This window comes from Sus scrofa, chromosome 5 (assembly GCF_054392235.1).
Source record: "Sus scrofa isolate SSC_HxYL_T2T_F1_AM1 chromosome 5, Sscrofa_HxYL_maternal_Yorkshire_Landrace_v2.0, whole genome shotgun sequence".
NCBI lineage: Eukaryota > Metazoa > Chordata > Mammalia > Artiodactyla > Suidae > Sus > Sus scrofa.
The window spans coordinates 100,800,634-100,825,723 of record NC_139387.1 but is presented as its reverse complement, the minus strand read 5'-3'; the positions used below and the strand labels follow the sequence as shown (position 1 = coordinate 100,825,723).

The 25,090-nt window shown below is 40.9% G+C and overlaps 1 long non-coding RNA gene across 2 annotated transcripts in view; it reads left to right on the top strand.

Moving 5' to 3' along the window:
* LOC110260804 (uncharacterized) overlaps window positions 1–25,090 on the top strand; it is a 364,487-nt gene that overhangs the window by 133,208 nt on the left and 206,189 nt on the right. The window contains exon 3 of one of the 2 annotated variants that reach the window (XR_014804517.1): window positions 12,881–13,062. This is a non-coding gene — a long non-coding RNA (uncharacterized LOC110260804). Of the gene's footprint in view, window positions 1–12,880; window positions 13,063–23,435; window positions 23,593–25,090 lie in introns of those variants that run through there. The other variant, XR_014804516.1, reaches the window with a different exon arrangement.

The window sequence follows — 25,090 nt, the reverse complement described above, 5'->3', positions numbered from 1 at the left end:
CTAGCCTCTCCCTGTTCCAGCCTATCCTACACATAAAGACCAGGAAAATTCTTCATCTACATGAAAGTGGTTATATACACAGGCTCTGGAATTAGGCTTCCTGGATTCAAAACCTGGCTTCACAACTTATTATCCTGTGACCTTAGGTAAGTTAGCTAACCTCTCTGAGCCCCCACGCGTCAGTCACCTTAGGGTAAGTGGCAGAAACAGATGTCCCCAACATCTTCCTGGTTTTAACAATAACACTCTGTGTCTTGCTCATGTTTGTGTCCACCCTAGGTCTGAGGCTGTGTTCTGTGACCTTCTCACTCTGTGATGGAGGCGAAAGGGGCAGCCTCACCTGGATCATACCAGCCAGTGGCAGAAGGAAACCACCCAGTACCATTAACTTTTGCAGATTCCTCATCTGCAGAATAGCTTTCTCACCCTTTCCTCCTCAATGCCATAATCACTTCCCTCTCAGACACAGATAAATGCCTAGTCCAACAAAGACAAAACATAATTTGCCATCTTCTGCCCAATAATTAAGTTTGATACTCATGTACAGAGTAATGGACTCATCCAGGGAAAATAGGGCTATAAAAAAAAAAAAAAAGGTTCTGCTTATATAATGAAACTAAGACATTAAGCCCTTATTGTTACCTTGACATTGAACATGTCACCTCCATCATCAGAGGAACATTGTGAAGGAAAAACTACGTAAGTGAGTGTGCCCACACATCTTCTCACTCCCAAACACCTTTGTAGTATCTCATCTATTCCATAAAATACAGCAAAATATGTGTCTTGAACGTTACTGCACTTGTGAAGATGATGAGTTAAAGACAATGCTTAATAGAAGAGTGAGCCAGTACCTCAGTCAAGCTAGACTCGCTGTTACAACTATCAACCCCCAAACCCACTGATTTAACACAGTAAATGTCTGTTTCTTGCTCTCATTATGGTCCAGTGTGGATTAGCTGTAAGGGTGGCACAAAGGATCTCATCACAGTGCGATCTGGGTTGGTGAGGACAATGTTGGGGCTGGGAAATCTGTTCCACATTTACACTCAGGGACCCAGGCTCCTTCCATGTGGCCACCTCAACCTCCTGTATGTCCTTGGAGGCCTCTCTATTCAGTAGCTGTGAGATGAGTCAAGAGATCAGAGGATTGCACTTGGGAGGATTTTATGGCCTGGGCCTGAAAAAGAGTCTTACCACTTCCACCTCATTCAAGGACCACAATTTTGACACAAGGCTGCATCTACCTGCAAAGGAGGCTGGGAAATATAGTCCACCTCTGAGTCCAAAGGAAGGCAATTTGGGGAGAAAATGAGTCAGTCTGTTCCACAGTAATGTAGGCTCCTTTCCAGCTAAATGACGACTCAGTACAAAAGCCTTAAAGGCAATGATTCAAATATGTGCATTTACAGCATCACGAATTACGACATGTTCTGTATGTTTGGCCTTATGTGCATATGTCTTTGGAAATGACGGTCTGCCTTACTGCTATAAAAAGCCATTCCGACACGAATTGCTGAATCACTATGTGAAACCCAGGAGTCTGATCCCTGGATTAGGCTGCTTATAAGCTAACAGGTAGAAGAGAAAAGCCATTCAAATTCTTACCCACAGAATAAACACACAGACACCGAACACCATCAGACTATGCTTTGTGCAAACACGCAAGCTCCTCCCACAGAGGCTGACATAATGGAGGGGGGAAGGAAGAGAAGAGAGAAAGGATATGTACACAAGGAATTGAACCAAATCAAATGTTTTGCGATATGCTTGACTACTTGCCCTGATAAGGAGCAAGATGAATTCTTCAGATTGGCCTGGCCTCCCAGTCAATACTTGTTCAAAAATTGTCAAGCCCAAGACAGATGACATCATGGAGGGCAAATGAAGATCATTTCCTTGTGCAGGGATTGGTGCTTGGGTTTTGTTTATACCCCAGCGGCCTGGGCCTCGTTGGAAGTAACCAGATATTGTAGGTTTGAAAGAGGCTTTCCATTTGCATCACTGGGCAGTGAGTGCAGCCAACAGGAAGCCCAGTGATTCAGATAACTTGTTGTAATTGAAATCAATACCGACACAAGCAAAACGGCCTGAAATGGCCGTGCTGTGCTCTGACGGAAGATTTTCACATTCCCTGCCAATGACAACCGATATCAAGAAGGAACTGTCAGCTTCAATGGTGAGACATAGTGCTTTCCAAGAGGAAAGAAAAAGGTTTTGGACCCGTGACCGTTTTCAATAAGGAAAAGAAAGAAACTGTACTTCAGCTCTCTATTAGGTTTCACTCACGGATTCCAGTTCAATTCCAATTTGAGTTTCTGGGAAATGGAAAGAGACAGTTGGCCACCCTGCTCCCTTTCCTGCCAATTCTGTGTTCTTTCTTTTCCACTCTCACCCAGACTGGGTTCTGGTGAAGGAGAGAATAATTACTACTTAATGTTTATTGAGTATCTTCAGGTTCAGGACCACGTTTTCGTCCAGGGACCAGCAAAGTTTGTCTATAAAAGGCCAGGAGCTCCCATCATGGCACAGCGGAAACGAATCTGACTAGGAACCATGAGGTTGCAGGTTTGATCCCTGGCCTTGCTCAGTGGGTTAAGGATCCAGCGTTGCCGTGAGCTGTGGTGTAAGTCACAGCCGTGGCTCGGATCTGGCGTTTCTGTGGCTCCAGCGTAGGCCAGCGACTGCAGCTCCAATTGAACCCCTAGCCTGGGAACCTCCATATGCTGTGGGTGCAGGCCTAAAAAAGACAAAAGACGAAAATAAATAAATAAATAAAACATAAAAATAAATAAAAGGCCAGATCATAAATATATTAGGCTTTTTGAGCCATGCCATCTTGATTGTGACTGTTCAGTTCTGCTGATGTTCTGTGGACATATAAACAATACGTAATAAATGAATGTCCCACATTCCATTAAAACTTTATCTGGAAAATAAGCAGCAGGCCACATTTGGCCTATGGACCATAGTTTAGAGACACTGTTCTAGAATTTACATTTACTGATCTTTCTAGGGAGCGTATGACTATTCTTCTTTTACAGATAGAGTTGACCACTCCCCACAGCTTCCCCGCAGTTATGGGTGAAGCTGTGTCTAACGCCCAAAGCAGCCTGTGATTTTTCTATGTGCCACTCTGAGGAAGGCAGTCAGGAAGCCTGAGCAATAGCAGAAGCTATACTTCTGAGCCTGCTTACAAGTCGTAGCTGCTAGTTTAAAGAGTTACCCAACTCTTCTCTCTTGGTGCGCCAGTGTTGACCTAACCAAGTTTTTCATGATGTGAGATAGGTAAAGAGTCAGATGCTACCAGAAATAGGCACTGTCAGAGCATGTAACCCCCTTAAAAAATGTCTGTTTCCCACGGCCCCTAGAGCGTCCACTCCAATGCCAGATTTGAAGGGTGTTTAAGCATTAATTTGGTATCGCACAAATGCAATATTTATAAGCATCCCTGTGTTTAATGTCCACCACAAGGATGGGAAGGGAGGATGTCTATATCCCAGAGCCTTGCACAGAACCTGATGCATAGAAAGTTCTCAGGAAATGTTTGTGTCATGTCTTCATGTAATAAAACATTTATTATAAATGAAAATGTAATTATTATACATTATTATGATTATATATTTATTATGGTCAGTGTATATTATTATAATTGCATATAATTTTATTACGTGTAATTATGATTACATATTATAAGGTATAAATAAATTAAAAGTTTTTACATGTGATGAAATCAAAGGAAGGCATTATCCCTGCTTTCTGTAAGCTGACACACCAATAGAAAAAAGGAGAAATAAACGCAAGTATTGTTGTCAGCCCTGAAGTACTGCTGAAAAATCCAAAGAGAATTAAGAAGTCCCCCGGTGGCCCAGTGGGTTAAGGATCTGGCATTGTTGGACCAGTGACCCAGTGGCTCAGGTCACTGCTGTGGCACGGGTTCAGCCCCTGGCCCGGGAACTTCTGCATGTCATAGGCATGGCCAAAAACCACCACAACAACAAGATAATGAAAGAGTGCTCTGGTTGTTTAGAGGAGAACAGAAAACTTAACTCTTTTCTGCAGGCATATCTTCATAAAAGTGATGGCATAGAAGCTGGCTCTTGGAACAAGTAGGGCTAGGTAGGTGGAGATGTCGGAAGAAGGGCGCTCAGGTGAAGGAGACATGGACAGAGACAGTGAGATGGGAAAAGGTGGGGCATCTTGGTAGAAAAGAATCTTCTTGGTTTGAATAGAGCATTGAGCGGGAAGGGGAGGATAATGAAAAATAAGGCCATAAAAGCAGGTTGGGAGAAATATGACAAATCATAATAGAAGAGTTTTGAAATAAAAACTAAGGATGGGAAATATATTTCCAAGCTGAAAATATTTCAAAGTTTCCCATTTTCTCCAAAAAGCTGTTATTGTCCTAATCCAAAAAGAAATTGACAGAAAAAAATGATATTGAATTGTAATAAAGTATAAAATATTGCAGTTTTACAGTAGAGGAAATGATGTCACTAAACATAAAGTTATTATGTTTATAATTTGCTAAATGTGTGAATTTACATCCGTTCTAATTTGTCATGTCTCAAGAGTACTATTAGCCTTATGAGGTTGGAACTGAATCTAATTTTTTCTCACTGTTATGTTCCCAGCACCTAGCACAGTTCCTGGTATGTAGCCAATGGCCGATAAGTGTTTAAAGAAGAAATGAATGAAATAATACTACTTTACATAGTCACAAAAACAAGCATCTTTTTGCTTATTTCTTGGTTTGGGTAAATAGATGTCAACTATTTGAAAGCCAACTAGGAAATTCACAAACAAAAAATCTATTTAAACACACAATAAAAACACACATGCTACTTAGGTTAAGAGCCTTGCCCTGACTTTAGTGTTGACTGATAAAAGAATCAATTAAACCTGGGTCCTTTTCTTAAAACCAAAGCCCTTTGAATTCAGCCATGTGCAAGAGATCCACATAGTCCATTATTTTCTGATGACTACAAATAGTTTTTAACATAGAAGGAATCCTACGCTTCAGTAAAAATAATGATTATCAAACGCCTAATTGTCCTTCCAACCCATCACCATTGCCCACTCCTCTCTGACCTACCCTGCTTCCAAGTGATCATCTTCAAGTATGATGGAGGAGTTGACACTTTGTAATACCAGATTAATGGGTTATTTTTATTTATTTACTTATTTTATTATTTTTTTTTTTTTTTAGGGCTGCACCCATGGCATATGGAAGTTCCCAGAATGGGGTAGAATTGGAGCTGCAGCCACAGCAACATGGGATCTGAGACATGTCTGTGACTTACACCAGAGCTCATGGCAGTGCCAGATCCTTAACCCACTGAGCGAGGGCCAGGGATCGAACCCGCATCCTCATGGATACTAGTTGGGTTCGTTTCCACTGCACTACGGTGGGAATTCCTAATGGGTCATTTTAAATTAAAGCATTTTCAAAATCTTACTAGCAATGCTGTAGCAAGAATATTACAACAACAGAAGGTAAATTATGGCTTTCAGCCTAGAGGGTTTTCATGGGAATTCCTATGTCTGTCTGGGCTAGTCTTTAGGGTCTAGACGGAGGGAAATCACTCCGTCCATTTGCTAATCACTGAAGCTAAAGCAGGATTTCCGTGCCAAGTAGGCAAAGCATAATCCTTTGGGACACTCCCGCCTCCGAGTAAGATGATGAAACCCCCAGATGGTGGCTTGTTATTTCCATACAGCATAGGCAAGGGTCCAGTGTCAGCCAGGCATGAAACTGAAGCATGAGACTAGTCCAGACCAGGGCAACGTTCACAGTGAATAGTGAACACAGACTGTTTTCTTTTTCTTTTCTCTTCTTTTCTTTCTTTCTTTCTTTTTTCTTTTTTTTTTTTTCTTTTCTTTTCTTTTTTTTTTTTTTTGGAATTAGCTATTTTTGTGTACTTAAGAAAGCATTTCTTGGTGGTAATGGTTGCAGTGGTGGCAGATGGGATCCCACTGCCTTACAAGAAAGAGCTAGCTCCTGAGATTATTGCAGTGGCTCGCTCTGAGCAATGTGGCTTCCAAAAGTGGAGGTGGAAATTAAATGGCACTTACGTAGCAAAGCTGTAGGGATAATTAGTAATTCGACACACAGCCATTTGGGGCAAGGTCAACAGGAGGAGTAACATAGCATCATATGATAACCGTTTAATGGGCTGTGTGAAATGAGTGGGTGGTCTAGGCTCAGTTCTGCCCAGGTACTGGTTCCCACACTCCCAGGCTCTGAAGAGAGTCTTGAGTTCAACTGCACACAAAGAGTCACACATACAGCTCTGGCTGGATAGAGTTAGCCGTGAAAGCCCCATTACACCAGAGGTTGGAGCTCCTTCTGGATAAATAAAGTCGTTCAATGAAGCTACAAATGCATGACATTTTAAGTCTGCTGACCTAACTAAATTATACCAGTTGGTATAATTTTTCAACTTGAATAGCTTTTCCATTTCTTTGCCACAACATTGTGAAAAGGACTGGACAGAGTCATGCTAATTCTGGGGAAAATTAGATATTTGGATAGAGGAAAGGCAGGAAGGCTTCACACTGAAGTTTTTCTAGCAGGAAAAATAAAAAATGGCCTTCTATTCAGGAGCAATGCTTCACAGTGGCCTGACACCATGGGAATTCACCAGACAGGTGGGTGGAGCTCAGCTATCTCCAGGTATGAAGTTTTTACCCTTCCTTTGCCTCAGCTGGATTCTCAAGAGTGGTCCATTTTCAGTGATAACAAACCTTTCTTTAACAGTAGAGATCACTCATGTGTGTTCAGTGCAAGCCAATTATACACGCAGAGAAGAGGAAAAATTTATGTCATATTATGCTAAGAATTGCAAATAGCATTTTTTAACATGAATGTTCTGTGGATACTTAATTTAATTGACATTTGTCACAGACCTACTGTATGCTGATCTGGAAACCATTCACCCTATCCCCAGGGTCCATCCAAAGAGAGTCCAAGCATAGGTTAGCACATAAAGAGCTTTCAAATCCTTTACAACAAGGGTCAGAAAACCTTTCCTATAAAAGGCCAGATAGTAAATACTTTCGACCTCAGAGGCCAAACACAGATTATTCTCTCTACAACTACTCACCTCTGCTCATAGCCTGAAAGCAGCCAGGACAATACATCAATGAGTAGGTGTGACTGTGTTCCAATAAAACTTTATCTTAAAAGCAGGCACCAGGACTGCATATTATGATATAAAGTCATCTGAACATTAAACTGAGAAGGAAAGAAAGCAACAACCAAAGTTTACTATTTTTTTTGAAACCATAGTCTGATTTATTTCTGTCACGGCTATGGAGACAGGAATTAATCCCCTTACATGCAGAAACAGCTTCGCTGTCAGAGTATTTCATTAATTTATTGATTTATGCTTTACCTACTTTCCAAAAAAAAATCCAAGGTAGCTGTCGCTGGGAATACATACATAAAGACTCACCTACATGGTGCAGGTAAAGAGACTTTCCCAACCAATGTAATTCTAGATAGAATTATATGTCATCAACCAGAAATTCATCTGAGACAAAAATTTGCCTTCCTCTAACACTTAGTTAAGATGGGGTGTGTTAAGCTTCAGCAGACAAAGCCAGCAAGGAGACGGCTCTCAGGAAATGACCAAATCAGATCATGAGCCAGCAGATAAAATACACTTTAGGACAGAATGAGCTAAATTTAGAGTTAGTGTCAAATCATAGCATTATGCATCATTAAAGAGAAGAGAACAGGAAAGAAAAAAAGCACTAAAATTTTTCTGAGAAATTCACTATATGCAAAGCATGGTATTACTAAATGAGCTATCCATTCAATCTTTCGATTCTCCAAAGTAAGTATGCTTATTCACATATTACAGGGGAAAAGGGGGGAACAAATTCCTTAAATGTACACAACCAGTAGCTCTTAGAATTGGAATATGATCCCAGCTCTCTCTAGTTCCAAAGTGTATGTCTTTCTGTTATGCCACACTGCCTCTTGAGCACAAAATATCAACTTTCTGCCCATCTTATTAAGAGTTCTCTTACTGCCTCCCAATTCCTTTAACCTGTGACATAGTCTTATTCTCTGTTCATTATTGAATCAAATCATGGTCAAGATAACCTTAATCAAAACCCAGTCCTGTGACTGGTACATAGTTCCACAGATTTCAGGTTAATTAGCCCACCAGAAGTCAAAGAATAGGTCATATATCAAAATGTACACTTCCCCCTCCTTTCTCACTCAGTTAACTGAGGCTGGCTTCCAAATAGTCCACAACTCTCAATCATTTAACTGCCAGTTTCCCTGAGGATATAATAAATAACAAGAAAAAGAATAGCTCACATTTACTGTGTACCATCTATGTGCTAGTTAGTGTGACATAGTTCAGAATCCTTTGATGATCCTCTAAGGAGGGTAGGATTCTATCTCCATTTTATGTAAACCATCTCTCACTAAGAGTTAGAATAATCTACTCTGGGTCACCCAACTAGTAAATAGCAGAGCTGAGATTCAAACCCACACCTTCTTAAATTTATTCTAAATTCATACCTTAAAGAAAAATCGTGAGGATATTTTTTCCTGCTCATCAGTGATATGCCCCCCAGTAAGGTAAGCACTTTTTTTTACTACATGAGAATGTACTTTTGAGCCCCAGGAAAGTAGTTGGAGGAAGAGTTAGGCAGCTGTATTCCCTCTTCCTGCTACTTCAAGTACCCCTACCGAATTTGGGAAATGAAAGTAGTGAAAAAAAAAAAATGGAGGGGAACAGACAGACATTTTTGAAGGAGAAACAGGATTGGCTTAGTAATAGTCTTTTCAAATTTGCTTTGGATATCACCTCACCCCAGTCAGAATGGTCATCATTAAAAAGTCTACACTTGTAAATGCTAGAGAGGGTGTGGAGAAAAGGGAACCCTGCTATACAATTGGTGGGAATGTAAATTGGTGCAGCCACTATGGAGAACAGTATAGGAGTTCCTTCAAATACTAAAAATAGTGTTACCATATGGGCATATATGTGGAGAAAACCATAATTCAAAAAGATACATGTACCGCAATGTTCATAGCAGCATAGCCAAGATATGGAAGCAATTGAAATGACCATCTACAGAGGAATGGATAGAGAAGGTATGGTATTATACACAATGGAATATTACTCAGCCATAAAAAAGGACAAAATAATGCCATTTGCAGCAACATGGATGGAACTAGAGGCTCTCATACCAAGTGAAGTAAATATGACAGAGAAAAACAAATATCACATGATATCACTTATGTGGAATCTAAAAAGATGATACAAATGAACTTATTTCCAAAATAGAAATAGACTCATGGACATAGAACACAAACATGTTGATACCAAAGTGTCAAGGGGCAGTAAAAGTAAGAGTTTGGGATTATCATGTACACACTCCTCTATATAAAATAAGTAAACAATAAGGATCTTACGCAATGTCTTGTAACAACCTACAATCTGAAAAAGAATATATATACATATATATATATTCTTGTATATGTATGTATATATGTGTAACTGAATCTCTTTGTTGTACACTTGAAACTAGCATGATTAACTATACTTCCATTAAAAGAAATCTTGCTTCTGAGAACTTGAACGTATGTACATGTTGGTCCCAAAGTATCAGAAGTAAAATTCAAACATTGTACTTGTTAGTCCTTGGATCTTCCCCACATAGAGAGAGAATTTGTGCAAAATATAAAAGAAAGCGAGTAAGAGTTCTTTCTCTCTTTTGTTTTTCTCAAAAACCAGATCCCCAGAGCACCCCATGATAGGTTTTCCAGCATGACGCACCTAGGGATCCATGACCTGGTACGAATTTCAGAAAGCCCACATTCTGTGTGCATTCACCTAAGACCGTGACTCAGATGACAAGCTCTGCATTTTATGGCCAAGTAGAAACACTGCAGTTTCTCTGAATTGCTGCACATATATTGTCCTTTTAGTCTTTCCTTATTACAGAGTATAATGATAAATCTCTGCCTATATGGAATCAAGATATGATTCTTAAACAACAAAGACTGTAATTGTATTAGCAGCACAATGAGTCACCCTATCACTTATATCCTGAATAAATGTGAGATGCATCTGTTGAAATGGAATCCGTGGGCTCTCTTTAATGGGCCAAATGTCTCCAAGGACAGAATAGTGGGAGGAAGTGATCCAGCTGCTCAGACTACAGATCTTTTGTCCTTGAAAGAAAAATCAGAAAAGCATCCTGTGAAAAATAAATGTATGCACTTTACCTTGGGGAAAAAATGAACAAAGCTCAGTTAGAACACTGATCATTTGACTATTTCTATTTATTCCTCACAGGAGATCTAGCAAGAGGGAATTTTCCTCCCTGATGTGTTCCTCAAATTGTGATTTTCAAACTTTTTCAAGGCTGCTTTAGGGAAGAGCAGAGGAAGGAGTATGCACATTTTCCTGTCGCCACAAATAATCCTCTCATGATCTCAGAAGCCTGTAGCAAAGTCCTATAGGCCTGGAGCTGGAAAGAGAAATCTCTTTGCTTTTTTTTTTTTTCACAATAAAACTTCTCTTTCCTTTGGAGAGGGAAGTTTATCTTTTTCATATCTCTTGAACAATCAAAGTCTATGAAGATCAATGTGCCAGGGAAGAAAGAGAGCATACAATCTATCTATCCTACCCGCTCTCATTGCTAGTGAAATCGACATTTGAAAATTGACATTTGCCTAAGTCACAGCAATAAATGGGAACAATGCCACAAACTTTTTTTTTTTTTTAGGGACGCACCCCGCAGCATATGGAGGTTCCCAGGCTAGGGGTCTAATCGGAGCTGTAGCCACCGGGCTACACCACAGCCACAGCAACACAGGATCCAAGCTGTGTCTGTGACCTACACCACAGCTCATGGCAATGCCATATCTTTAACCCACTGAGCAAGGCCAGGGATCGAACCTGCAACCTCATGGTTCCTAGTCAGATTCATTTCCACTGCGCCACTACGGGAACTCCAGAAATGTTATCTTTTAAGGATTTGTCTTGTTGATGCTAGGAGAATGTAGATCTTTTTGTTTGAGCAGGTATTCCTGGCAGTGGGGGAGATTTAGTTAATGCATAACTCAGATACACAATGCACAGTGGCAGGAGAAAGAGGCCGAGGGGCAGAGAAGAATTTTTGTCTACATTTGTCTTGTCTTGCCATAAGAATATGACTTTTATTTCACAAGATGTGAGCAGGTTGGAATGTTTGGTAGAGGAGCTTGAGGAGTTTTCCTCCAATGGCATCTATGTATTCTGTGAGGTATAATATAGCATACACAAATAGTGCAAGACAAACAAGGCGCTCCTCAATTATGAAACCCTTGAGAAAACCCATCCCTGGCTTTGAGCACACCTAGTGAATTGCTCCATTTCCCCGTCCACTCTTGCTTTGAAAGTGGCTAAAGAAGGTTCTCTGTCTATTCCTCAAGCAATTGGAGGAAAGAATGTATATGTATCCTAAGAGAGCAATAAGAAGACCAGATGATTGAGCACAGTCTAGATGAGGAATGGAGGTAAATTCAATCCACCAAGGATCCGGTATGCTGAAAATCCTGTAAGAGGGAACCAATACGATTGAGAAGAGGGAAAGATGTATTGATGGCTTAAAGGGAAGTAAACGGGAGACTTGGTTTATCCACAGTGTCCTTGGGTTTGCAATTGGCATTCTTTAAAACTTCTCTTATCCCAGAATTTCCTACTGAGCCTCCCAGAACGTTGAGATCCACATGTAAAAAACGGACAGGGATGAGAGGGAACATCTGTGGTCTTCCCCTCACACAGCTAATGGCCGTTCCTGGACTCTCACATCACTACAGTGGGGAACACAAGCCAGCACGCACTGTGAGTATGTAACCAGCTGTAGGGAAACATTCATTATCAGGGACACGTGCCCAACACCTGAGGATTTAGTTATGAAAGAAAAAAATTCTGCTTCATGGAAATATCAAAAGTTGACTTTTCTTAGTTTTTTTCATGGGTTGTTCTCATTGCCTATTTCAGTCACCCTCAAGAAGCAAATCCATAACTGGAGTCAGATTTCCAGTTGAGGCACCTCTCAACTATCTGTTGTATTTCACAATTTATAATCCACAGGGACCTGAACGCTTCACTTAGCTAACAGCTTCCACTGCCTTCTCCTCTTTACCCATAACTAACTTCCCTGGCACCTTTAACTGGAGGAAAATGCTTACCTTGACTTTAACCTTGGGTATCCCTTCGGCCTGCTACCATGAACTTTAACAGTCACCATTTAAGCACAGAGATCTAAGGCTTCTAGTTTCTGGTTCCACAGGTGAGGGGCTTGAAAGTCACCATTCTGTCCTAACAAAAAGTAAAACCTAGACAGACTGAAAAGTAAGAGCTCTCCTTGTACCTGTAAGAGAATGGAGGACAAGAGGAAAACACTGCCCCTGCGACTGGCGAGATAGGTGGACACAGGGAGTCATGGCTTACAGGAGCAGAGACCAGAGCAGACATCACTGGGAACCAGTGCTGGGTGGGAAAACCTGAGCTGTGGGGGACGAAGGGCCGGAGCCTCAGTGTGGACAACTCTGAGCATTAAAAACTCCAGCAAGACCCAGTCACCCAGGGCCCCGCAATATTGTGAGAAGCAAAAAGGTCACCTCGAAAGTACCCCACGAAAGTGAATGGGCACAGAATGTAGCATCCTTAGCTCCCAGGCCTCCCGAGTTTGGGGAGAAAGGATATAACTGACGAGCTAAATTGAATTGGAAGCAGAACTTCCATAGGGGAAAATGTCCCTGAACTCAGGCCAAGCCGAAGCTGCCATTCCTGGCCTCGTGGGCAGTCAGCCCACCCTTTCGGAAGTGCCTCAGACAGAATCTGTTGTGTTTCTCCAGCAAGGAAACTTCCCGTATGTCACAGAGTCTCCTGCTCTGCCACCACGAGGATAGCCAGAGCTCAGTCATCTGTGCTCCTCTTCCTGTCCAAGCGACTAGCCAGAGCATTCCCACTGAAACAACCTCAACAGAGCCTATGGAAAACTGGAGGAAAAAGAAAAAAAGTGCAGGACACTCCCCAGGTTTGTAGAAAATCATTTAAATATACATACATGCTGTATAATTTATATATAAATATAACATAGATCTATACCTAATACATAATATACATAATGTAATATAAATACATGTGGATACATACGCATGCCATGTATATGCATCCACATGGGTGTGTATCTTTCATATACATATACATTTTACATAAACATAGATGTCCATGTGTATATGTTATATGTGCACATTAAAATGTTGCCTTTCCCCCCACCCAGCACACATTGGCTCTGATTTCACAGTTTTAGTGCATAACCGAAAGACTGGAGAGAATTCACATTAAAATCGCAGAGCAGGTCTCTAATAGAATGGGTGGTTGTTGTCAAAACTTGATTTCCAAGGCCCAGATTAAAAGCGGATCCAGCCCACGGTAGACGGGTGCCTTGGGGAAGAACTGATTTGGCAATAGCTTCCAACGTCCTTCCATCTCCAAACATTCAAGTTCAACAACCCACGCTGTTCCCTTATCCTTCCTCCAAATAGGAAGAAACACTTCTGGTAAGACATCTGTTTTAGCTCCCAAATGCCCTCAAAACATGCTGAACAGCCTAGGACCTGCCTGCTGGGAGGAGGCCAGGCTGAGGGGAGAGTGCTTGGGACCACTTGGGTGGCAGGCAGTTCCTTCTGTGCCCAAAGGCACCTGGCTTTTGAAGTTTGGAAAACTTCATGCACGGCACATTGATTTTTGTAGACTTTGATTCTTCAAGAGATATGAAAAGGATAAATTTCCCTCTCCAAAGGAAAAGGAGAGCCAAGGAAGGAATGAGATAGGCACATTTTCCTGTCGCCACAAATAATCCTCTCACGATCTCAGCAGCCTATAGTAAAATCCTATAGACCTGCAGCTGGAAAGAGAAATCTCTTTGCTTTGTTTAATAATAATATTACTTGTAGGAGTGTGCTTGCATAGTATAAGTCTCCCTAGATGACTGAAAAGTCCCTTTTTTGATGATTTTTAGAATTTTTATTGTAGTTGATTTCCAGTGTTCTGTCAATTTCTACTACACAGCGAAGTAACCTAGTCTCATATATATATATATACATTCTTTTTCTCATATCATATTCTATCATGTACTATCACAAGTGATTGAATATATTTCCTCGTGCTATACAGGAAAACCTCATTGCTTATCCATTCTAAATGTAATAGGTTGCATCTACTAACTCCAAATTCCCAGACCATCTCCCTCCCTCCCCCTCCCCTTTGGAACCATAAGTCTGAGCTCCATGTTAGTGAGTCTTTTTCTCTTCTGTAGATAGGTACATCTGTGCCATGTTTTAAATTTCACACATAAGTGATATCATAAGGTATTTGTCTTTCTCTTTTTGACTTCACTTAGTATGAGAATCTCTAGTTGCTTCCATGTTGCTGCAAATGGCATTATTTTGTTCTTTTTTATGGCTGAGTAGTATTCCATACCACATCTTCTTAATCCATTCATCTGTCGATGGACAGAAAAAGGTAGAATGGTAGTAGAATGGTAGAATGGTAGTGCTGTAGAATGGTAGTGCCTGTCCCAAAGCAAACATGATTTTTCTTCTAGCTGTTTTTGTTATTTTCCATCTCAGAGCAGCCCAACCTGGCTTCTGCCTTTATTGGCTGGACTATTGTGATATTATTAGAACACACATTTAACTAAAGGTAAAATTCACCAATGCAAATCACTGGTATTTAATCAGTTTTAAGTGAAAGGCTTCTCCCACGTGATCGTATGTTAGACGCTTAATATGACATACATGAAACTAGCTAAAAATAGAGAACATAAAGACCAAAGCTTTCCTCCTGGAATGCTCATCAGTATCTCTGTTTAGCAGTGGAGATTTGAGAGTCTCAGCAGCCTGCCTCCATCACCCTTCTTAGGCATCACACTCATTTCTTCAAACTGGGTACTCTTCTCCAGTCCTATCAAGCTTCTTCGGGCCTCATATTCATCATGAATTTACTGGCTCACTAGCTCTTCTTGATCTATTTCCCAACCCTTGCCATTGGGATTCTCACCAGCATCGGTCAAGAACCTGGCTTCTGGCTCTTTGTGAATGAGAGATTTGAGACCACCGGATTTTCCCTTCTCTGGCTTCTATCATACTCTCTCTCTCGCATGCATTTAATTGACCTTTCAAACTATTCTGTTCCCTAGTTATTAGCACTAGACCATCAATTGTTTCCCTCAAATACTTTGTACTATACCATACAAACAATTGTTTCCTCAAATATATGTTAAAAAATGTCAATAATCAAAAAATGTTATGTAGTATAAAGAAAAGAAAACATGCGTATGGACAAAGGGAAACCAAAGTGGGAGTGAAATTTTTGATGGGTGATCCAGGAAGACATTATTGAGGAAGGTACATTTGAAATGAACAAAGGGGTGCTGCCATCCAGAGGGCTGGGGCGAAGGAAGGTGGAGAAGTTCCAAGTCAAAAAGACTTGAGAGGAGACAAACCAGTGATCCTGAGAGGAACCAAAAAGCAGCTGGTGCATGATGGAGAAAGTGATAATGACAGATTCAGAAGGGAAGGCAGTGGGAGAGTGTGAGGCTCTATGTTGTCTGGATAAGGAGTTTGGGTTCCATTCTAAGAGCAATGGAAAACCTCTGGAGAACTTTAATCATGGGGGCGATTTCAGCTGACTTATGTTTTAAGAGATAATAGTCTGCAGTGGGGAGAATAGACCACAGGAGCCTGGAAGCTGATCTTTTGGGATTGCAGGTGAAAGGTGAGAGAGGCTTGCCTTAGGGGGCAGGCTTGAAGGTAAAGAGTGGTCCAGATGGAGACATATTCTGAAGCTAGAATTGGCAAGATTTGGTGATAGATTAAATACAGGTTGTGAGGGAAAGAGAACAGCTGAGAATAATTGTAGACTTTTGGCCTAAGGAACTGGATATCACATGGCTCTCGTACCCACTGTTCCCATTACATCTCAGTCAGTAAATGTTATTATGGTCTTCGGATTTTTTCATACCAGTTGTATGTATGTTTTAGCCATCATTCGTGATTACTATGTAAGTTGGTGAAGTATTTTTTCATTGTTTAAAGTTTTACTGAAGTATATCTGATTTGCAATGTCGTGATAGTTTCTGCTGTACAACAGAGTGATTCAGCAGTACATGTACACACATCCATTCTCTTTCAGGCTCTTTTCCCACACAGGTTATCACAGAATATTGGTAGAGTTCTCTGTGCTATACAGCAGATCCTCATCGGCCAGTCATTCCATACACCTCAGTGTGCATATGCAAATCCCACTCCCCCAATTCATCCCTCCCCCCAACCCCTCACACCACCCGTTTCCTTTGGTAACTACAAGTTTGTTTTCAAAGTCTGTGAGTCTGTTTCTCTTCTGAAGTAGGTGTTACTACCAGAAATGAACAGATGAGGAAAGTGAACCTCGAGAGATTAATTTGCCCCAAATCACGCAACTAAGGCAAATTTCAGAGAATGTCCAATATATTTCCAAAATTATACTGTCTCCATTCAGTTACAGCTCCCTTTACTTATTTGTTGGCTGCTAGATTGCATTAGCACTGAAGCCCCTCCTTCAACTGTGTAGGCATAGAAAACAGACTGGGCAGGACAATGGAAGTGAACCGTACTTCTTTTGGATAGTGGGATTACACAAGATCTTTTTAAAGACTTTTTTGGTAAGTCTTTTTTGCTTGGTTGGTTATTGTGTATTTTTTATTATGTTTTCTATCAGGCAAGTTGAAGAATGTAAAGTCAGGTCTGAAGACGACCATATTCAAATTTCAGCTCTATACCTTAATAGTTGTATATCCTTCAGCCAGTGTCTTAGCTGCTAAGAATGTTAATTTCCTTATCCATAAAGTGGGTGTAAAACTGTTGACCTTGGGGTCCTAATAGGATTAAATGAGAAATGTAGGAAGCGTTTAACACAGTATCTGGCCAATAGCAAACCCTCAATAAATAAATTATATCTATATTAGTGGCAGCTAATACCAGGACACAAACAGTTATACAAGTCAGTATTTTATTATCTGTGATTTATTTTTTACCTCACTAGATGAAGCAACTCACAAAATGAGAAAGTGGCTTGCCTAATAGCTAAGATAAATTAGAACCTGATCAGGAATTGTCTTTTCCCGGTTCCCTGAACACATCCACTAAATCACCCAGTGTCTCCATTATCATGTATTTTTTAAACTGCTACTCAATTAATTGCGCCTGGGTTCTGAAGGCATTCAAACCATGGCTGCTACAGACTAGCCTTCAAATGAATAAACTATAAAGTCATGTAATCCTGCTCAGAGAAGGCTCCTACATCAAATTTCAACCAAGAATACACATGGCTGAAAAATTTATTGCTAGCAGGAAAATTATGAATGTGACCTTAAGAGAGATTTTCATCTGGAAGATCTATAATTTGCAGAAGCATACTGCTACCAAATAGATGAATCTTGAAAACATTGTGCTGAGTGAAAGAAGCCAGTCACAAAAGACGACACACAGTGTGTGATTCAATTTGAATGAAGTGGCCAATACAGGCAAATATATAAAAACAGAAAGTAGATTAGTGGCTGCCTAAAATATTGGGGGAGGGTGTTTGTGGAGGGAATGGGGGAATGACTTCTAGTAGGTACAAAGTTTGGGAGGAAGGTGATTAAAATAATCTAAAATTGCCTGTGGTGGTGGTTGCACAATTCTGTGAATGTACTAAAGCTATTGAGTGGTGCAATTTAAGTGAGTGAATTTATGGCATATGAATATCTCAGTAAAGCTCTTACATTTTTAGAGAGAGAGAGAAAAGTTGCCCTAGTGGTTCCAATGGGTGGACAGCTTTGAAAATCACTGTTCTAAGTCTTTGGTACTCAAAGTGTGGTCCACAGAGCAGCACTGTCTGCATCACATGGGAGCATGAGATCCTGCTATGTGGCACTGAGAACTATGTCTCATCACTTATGATGGAGCATAATGGGAGAAAAAAAAGAATGTATACATGTATGTGTAACTGGGTCACCATGCTGTACAGTAGGAAAAAAAATTGTATTGGGGAAATAACCATTAAAAAAATTAAAAAAGAGAAAGAAATGCAGCATCTCGGTGTTTGGGTAGGACCTGAGATTTTAATGAGTACGCTGGGTGATTGAAATGTACATGAAGAGTTTGAGAAGCACTGCTCTAAGTTACTCTTTAGAACCTTCTCAGAATATGTCTAACTCAGTTTCAAATAATCAGACCAAAGGCTCTGACCTCCCTAATGTCTAAACTGCATGAACATACCTACATCAACAGTTTATTCCATTGTAGGAAAATTCACCAAAACAATCTGTGGGGAAAGTCCCAAAGAGGAGACCTTTATAACTAAGATTCCGTAACACGTCCTAGGAATTTTAAGTGGTGCTGCTAGAATCTCACTAGGGAACATAAAAGTGTTTTTGATTTTAGGGAAGTGGGGAAAAGAGGATTATGTTAACCTGATGGTCAATCAGAGATGAGGTAGAGAGATTTAGGCAGACTTAGGAGAAAGACTGATGCTTGTATAATGTCACCTAACCTAAGTCTCTCTCTCTCTCTCTCTCTAATTGTTTTTTATTTGCTTTTAGTTACCTTGAAAATTTTGTGACCTTTTCACCCTGACACAAAAGAACTGTGACTTTCCTTTCGTGGTCTATGTAGGTCATTTATCATATCTCCAACAGTTAGGGTGCCTTTCATTTTTTATTTAATTCATTCCAGCTTTATTGAGGACATCACGCGAAGTGAAACAAGCCAGACAGAGAAAGACAAATACTGTATGATCTCACTTCTGTAAGGGATCTAAAAAAGTCAAACTCATAGAGCCAGAGAATAGGGTGCCTTTTTAACGATTTAATTCTGCATCACTGAGATGTTACGTTGAGCCCCAGGGGCAATGTTTTCAGGGAGATGGGCACAGCGTGTTCCCTTGACATTCCAATTACCACGACAGGGTCAGCTGACCTCAAATGCAGGCCATCACGCACCCACTCGAAATGGTAAAAGCCATAAAACATTGCAAGAAGAGACCATTTTTATGTGCTTATTCTATTCATGGTGGCTACATTGTACAGTTATTAGTGAACAGTTGATAAACGAACATAGTTTGAATCCAGGAAGACTCTTTAATAGCCTTAAGATTTTGTGCAAGCTATTTAAGCATTTTAAGCCTCCGCATCCTCTTCTCTAAATTGATATAATAGCATCATAAAATTGTTGTAAGGAAAAGATGGCATAATGCACATAAAGTACTTAATATGCTTCTTAGAACATACTAAGCGCTCAATAATGTTAGCTGTTATTTTTATCGTCAGCATCAGGATTCTCAAACAGGGATATCAGAAATGTTTGACAGTATATTTGCTTTTAAACCATTTTGTAATCTGACGACAATTTAGTTTAAAAAGATGAAATGTATTTACCGTAAAAACTGACAATCTTTATAGCAAAATGGATTCACACATCAGGTGGAGTGTGTGAAAGGCTGAATTAAAGAACTTTATCAGGGAAGAGATAGCCTATGTCCATCTCCCATGCCGACTAAACAAGTTAGTTACCAATAAAAGTGCGTGTTATGGATGGATGAGCTGAATTGTGTCCCTCTTAAAATTTGTATGTTGAACTTCTAACCCCCGCTCTCTCTGAAAGTGACCTTATTTGCATATGGGTTCATTTCAGATGTAATTAGCTACATTAAGATAGAGGTCATACTGGAGTAAGGTGGACCCCTTATCCAATATAATTGGTATCGTTATGAAAAGGGGAAATATGGACATAAACATGCAAAGAGGGGAACACTGTGAAGATAAAGGCAGAGAGATGGGCGATGCTTCTACAGGACAATGCCAAAGATTGTCAGTAAACCTCTAGAAGCTAGGTGAGAGGCATGGAATGGATTCTCTCTCACAAGCCTTCAGAAGGAACCAATCCTGGCTGCATTTTGATCTTGGACTTCCAGCCTGCAGAACTGTAAGACTACAGACTTCTGCTGTTAAAGGCATGCAGTTTGTGGTGTTGTGTTATGGCAGTCCTAGGAAACTAACGCAATGCCAAATGAGTAGCTTGGTAGCACATAATGCAGGCCAGTGGTTCTACATATTTAGCATTATTTCAAATCACTTAGAGGGCTCCTTAAACCGTATATAGCTGGACTTCACCTCCAGAGTTTTTAATTCAGTAGATCTGGTGTGGGGTTGGAGAATTTCTGTTTCTCAGCCATTTCCTAGGTGTTGTTCAGGTTGCGCTTTCAGTAACCACACTTTGCAAACCACGGATGTAAGTTTTCAAAGAAAGGAGAGATCTCTGGGGATTGGAGAGTGTGTGGGGTAGGTTGTCAAGAACCTGCCAGAGTAGGAGAACATAAGATTTAAAGTTCTGTCTCCTCAGAAAACCTCCAAGTTTCCCCACCACTGCTCCCATACCACATTCCTATAACAAATTGAGGAAACGCTTATTTTTAACGAACAGAATATGTTTGCATACTGCTAGAACCAGCTGCATCAAATCAATCATGATTGGGAACTGCTGCTTTGAAAAAAAATTTGCCAATAAACTCTTAGGAACTAAAGGTTAATACTTCCGAGTGCAGCAGAATTACCTAGGAGATGTAGGACACCCTGGACGTATTGAAGCAGAATTTCTAGGAGCGAGGCCAAAGCAACTGAATTTTTAACTGGCTTTCCTAGTGAAGGATGCCACAGTCTGAGAAATATTGAGTGCCTTAGACCATTTCATAATCCATGGAACATTTTCCTTATCTGTACATGAACTTGTCATTGAACCAAGATGTAGCTCTGAGACAGTAAGATGTAGTGAAATAGATGTGAGCTTTGGGCTTTTTCTCACTTGGGTGCATGTCCTTACCTCTGCCCATAAATAGCTGAAAACGTTCGGATGAGCTACGTAGGTTCTCTCAGTCACAGTTTAGGCATCTATCAAATAGGGTGAGCCATAGTCTTTCTCTAATTAGTTGAGAATTACCATTAACGTACAGCCAAGCTTTTTACAAAATAATGCATATTTATTAGAAATAAAAAACATTATCTGCAGCGCTTCTGGGAACTGTATCTATAATCATTAACTCTTAAGGTAGTATCAAAAAATAACAGTTAAATCCCTTACCGTGCTTTCAAAGACACTAATTAACAGGTTATCACAGCCATCCAACAGTACCTAGCACATGGGAGGCACTGCTACAAATTTATTTTTGTAATGAAACCATATCTCATAGCATAGATGTTAAGAACACAAATTTGGAGCCATATTGTCTAAGCTCAAATCTTAGCTTTGCTACTTAATCGCTCTATAATTCAGTTTCCTCATTTATGGCTTGGTAATAATACAAGCTATAATCACAGAATGCCAGATGGATTAAACAAGTTCCTATATGTAATATAATAGCAAAATAGTACCTGGCACTACTAAATGCTTGCTTTATTTTTCTGATTCTTATTAATATTATTATTAAGCATATGAGTATTAAGAGGATGCTAATAAAAGGTTGGTGGTGAGAAATAGGAAATGCTTTTTAGGGAAATGTGAATTTTGAGAAATAAAAATCAATGGTGTATTTTCACACACTAGAAATTTTTCCAGGTCATTACAGTGAACTGCCAAGGGGAGTGATTAGGAAATTAAGTCCTATTTTTATTGAGTCCAAGCTCATTCTGCTCACTGCACGACAGGCTGGTAAATCGGGAGATGAATTATTAGGGCTTATTTGGAAAGCCAGCAGATAGAGAAGATGGCAGACTGATGTCTCAAAGAGCCATCTCTCCTCAGTCAGAACCCAGGGTCTTTTTATGCAAGAAAGGGGAGAGGGAGCAGGGTTGTGGTTAGTTGCTGCCTTTTTTTTTTTTTTTTTTTTTTCTTTTGTTGTTTTCGGGCTACACTCATGGCATATGGAGGTTCAAATGGAAGCTATAGCCACTGGCCTACACCACAGCCACAGCAATGTGGAATCAGAGCTGCATCTGCCATCTAAACCAGATTCTTGGCAACTCCAGACCCTTAACCCACTGAATGAGGCCAGGGATTGAACCCCTGTCCTCTTGAATACTAGTCAGGTTCTTTAACCACTGAGCCAGGATGGGAACTCGAGTTGGTGCAACTTCTTGGTGCAGAAATCCTTTGTTCTTGTAGCTCTCCAGGTAGGTCAGGTCACGGTGTTCCTATAAACTTCCAACAAAATAGATGTTATTCTCTGTTCCCAAACTTTTTATCTAAAAATACTCTTAAAGGTCTTAGCCTTAAAAATAGGCTATCCTGTGTATTTCAGGCTATAGGCAGCATCCTTTTGCAAAAGGTGCCGAGCGAGGATGACTAAGCACAAGTGACAGAGGGCAAAGGTTAAGGTAAAGTTAAAGGAAAAGGATCAGATCTAATATGGAGTCAGATTTGTTCTTCCCTATTATACTCTAACGATTCTGATTTATATAGATGATCACGACTGATGACTTGTGCCCCAAGCCTTCATTTTTAAAATAAAGTAACGGAGACAAAGCCTGTCTTTCTTAGCCAGGTAACAACCATATTCTTTGCCATGCCCTTGGTTGTGAGCTGAGTCCATGCGATGTATGAATGAATATTCACAAGTTACTTTAACATCCAGATTTCTCCAAGCACAGTAGAGCCCTGGTCTAATATCGTTCATTGCACCATGGTTTGGGAAATGTTACAAGTTCCCCCAAATTTCAGGCCCTATTTAGACTTTCCTTGATTAAATAAGGAAACATACAGGAAATATCTAGCACTGTACCCAGCACATGAAGAATATTCAGTAAAAGATAACAGATTTTGAAGAAAGACATACCACAGGGAAAATTCCTGCCTATGTTATCAAGCAACAGATAAACAAATGGAGCTCAGGGTGCAAAAAAAAAAAAAAAAAAAAAAAAAGAGGAAGAAGGGCATAGAAAGGGACTTCATGAGTGAAGTCACTGACCTTCCAGATTTGCTGAGAGCGGCCCTCTGCAGAGTAGATGGGTTGTGGCGGAATCTCTGATTTGATTCATTCTATGTATGCCTTTTACCCAGGAGCTCCACAAAAGCCAGGGAAGATGAACTCACAACCTGAGCTGAATAAATGAATGCTTTGGAGGAAGATGTGTGAGCTTCATTTTTGCTCCCTGGCTGAAAATGAGAGTTCTCTTGAACCCAACTGGCCTGAGTTTGGCTTTTGGTTCTGTCATTCACTCTGTTGCCATCTTGAGCAACTTGACTTCTGGAAAACTCCATCCCCCCATCACCAAAATAAGAACAATAGTTGCTATCCCAAGGGTTGTTCATTCACACAATGCGTGCTTCTTGAGCACCTGCTTTGCGCTGGGTAACGTTTGAGGCCCTAGGATTACAGCAATGGTAAAATAAACAGAACCTCTCCCCATGCAGAACCTGACCTAGAATGCGTGACCTAGCTGAAGGAGAGCGACAGAGCAGCTTACACAGATATCTGGACCTACCGGAGAACCCTCTCTTGTCCTGGCCTCACTCAGTGCTAGTGGCTTTCTCAGAGGATGTGGCACACTCAGGTGAGGTCTGCATAGCCTCCGTTAAGGCCACTTTCTAAGTTGTAGGAATGAGAATTTAACCTTATAGCTTGGTTAAAGAGATAGCTTGACATGGCTAAGTCTACTTTATGCTTAGAAATTTCACTGAGTTGGGGGAGGGGGCTGAATTTTTGTGGGATTTATTTCTCACTTCCCAGCAGACAAGTGTCTTACTGAGTGGCTAGACGTTTCTCCTTCCTCCTTACCTGGCCCAATCAGCATAATGCCATCAATCTAACGGACCAGTGTGAGGTCTTGAGGAAGAGATGCAGATGGCGTTGTGACAGCAGGATGAGTCTTCAGTGATACCTGTGCAAACGGTGCTTACTGCAGTTCGAGGCCAGAACAAATCCTTGACAAATGATACCTGTTGCTGCTCGGCTCAAAATCAGTTCCATATATCAGAATGTTAGGCAGAGGCCAGGAAAACTGTCTGTAGAATTGGCTGCTTCTCTACAAATTGCTCTGGTTTTTCTTCTCATTTACCATCCAGTCGTTTTTCACAAAGATATGAATGAACGTTGTACACGAGATCCCAATAAATATTTCTCAAATTAAAGCACCACTTAATTGCATCTCAGCAATGTTCCCTTGTGACCAGCCCATTAGACTTAATGAATAATTCATCGGCTTCCTGGGGTGCGTTCCACTGACTTAAGAATGAGAAGAAATCATTCTTTGGTGTTTGCCTTTAGGCCCCCACTTTTTCCTCCTTGCAAATTCAGGCATGCAGCTGTTTAGCAGGGCGAGAGAGATGCCACAGGCAAGCAGGGGGTGGAAGAGTAGGCCTGAGCCCAGACCTGCCTCCCAACCCCCTCTGGTCCAGGCACAGGAAAGCTGTTTGGGGACCTCTGCCCTCCCCAGACACTTGAACAGCAGCTGCCTTCCAGGCCTTGCTGTTTAACCCACACCAGGCAGAAAGCAAAATAGACCCCGGGCAGCAGGTGAGGCAAGACTTTGCTCAAGGAACCAGAGGCAAAGGGAGGACAACTTGAGATACACAGGATGCTACTGCCTGGCGCCAGCGGATCTGGCAGTTCACAGGGGCAGCAGAAACCTCCTTTCTCCCGGTGGAGCTGCGGGGGATGGAGAGAGGGGGCGGGTTGTTGAAAGAACTTTCTTTTTATCTTTCTGCCATCTTTCCTCCATCCAGGGCATCACCTGTTTCGCAGCAGGGCAGTGCAGATTGGACCTATGTGCGTTTGATTTTTTTCCCTTTTTACTATTTCTATTAAAGACCAAGCAATGCCTTCTGTGACTTCCTCCCCATCCAGAAAGGATGCCCTTAGAACTTCCCTACAAGACCCCAAATGTACCCCAGATGGAGACGAGGCTGTGGATCTGACTCTTCACACCAGACCCTGCCAGCTCCTTCATATAAAAATCGTAATAGCTGTCATTTATATGAAGTCACCTCTGCGTCTACACGGGTTATTTCATTTAATACCCATGAGCTAAATACTATTGCTATTCCCATTTT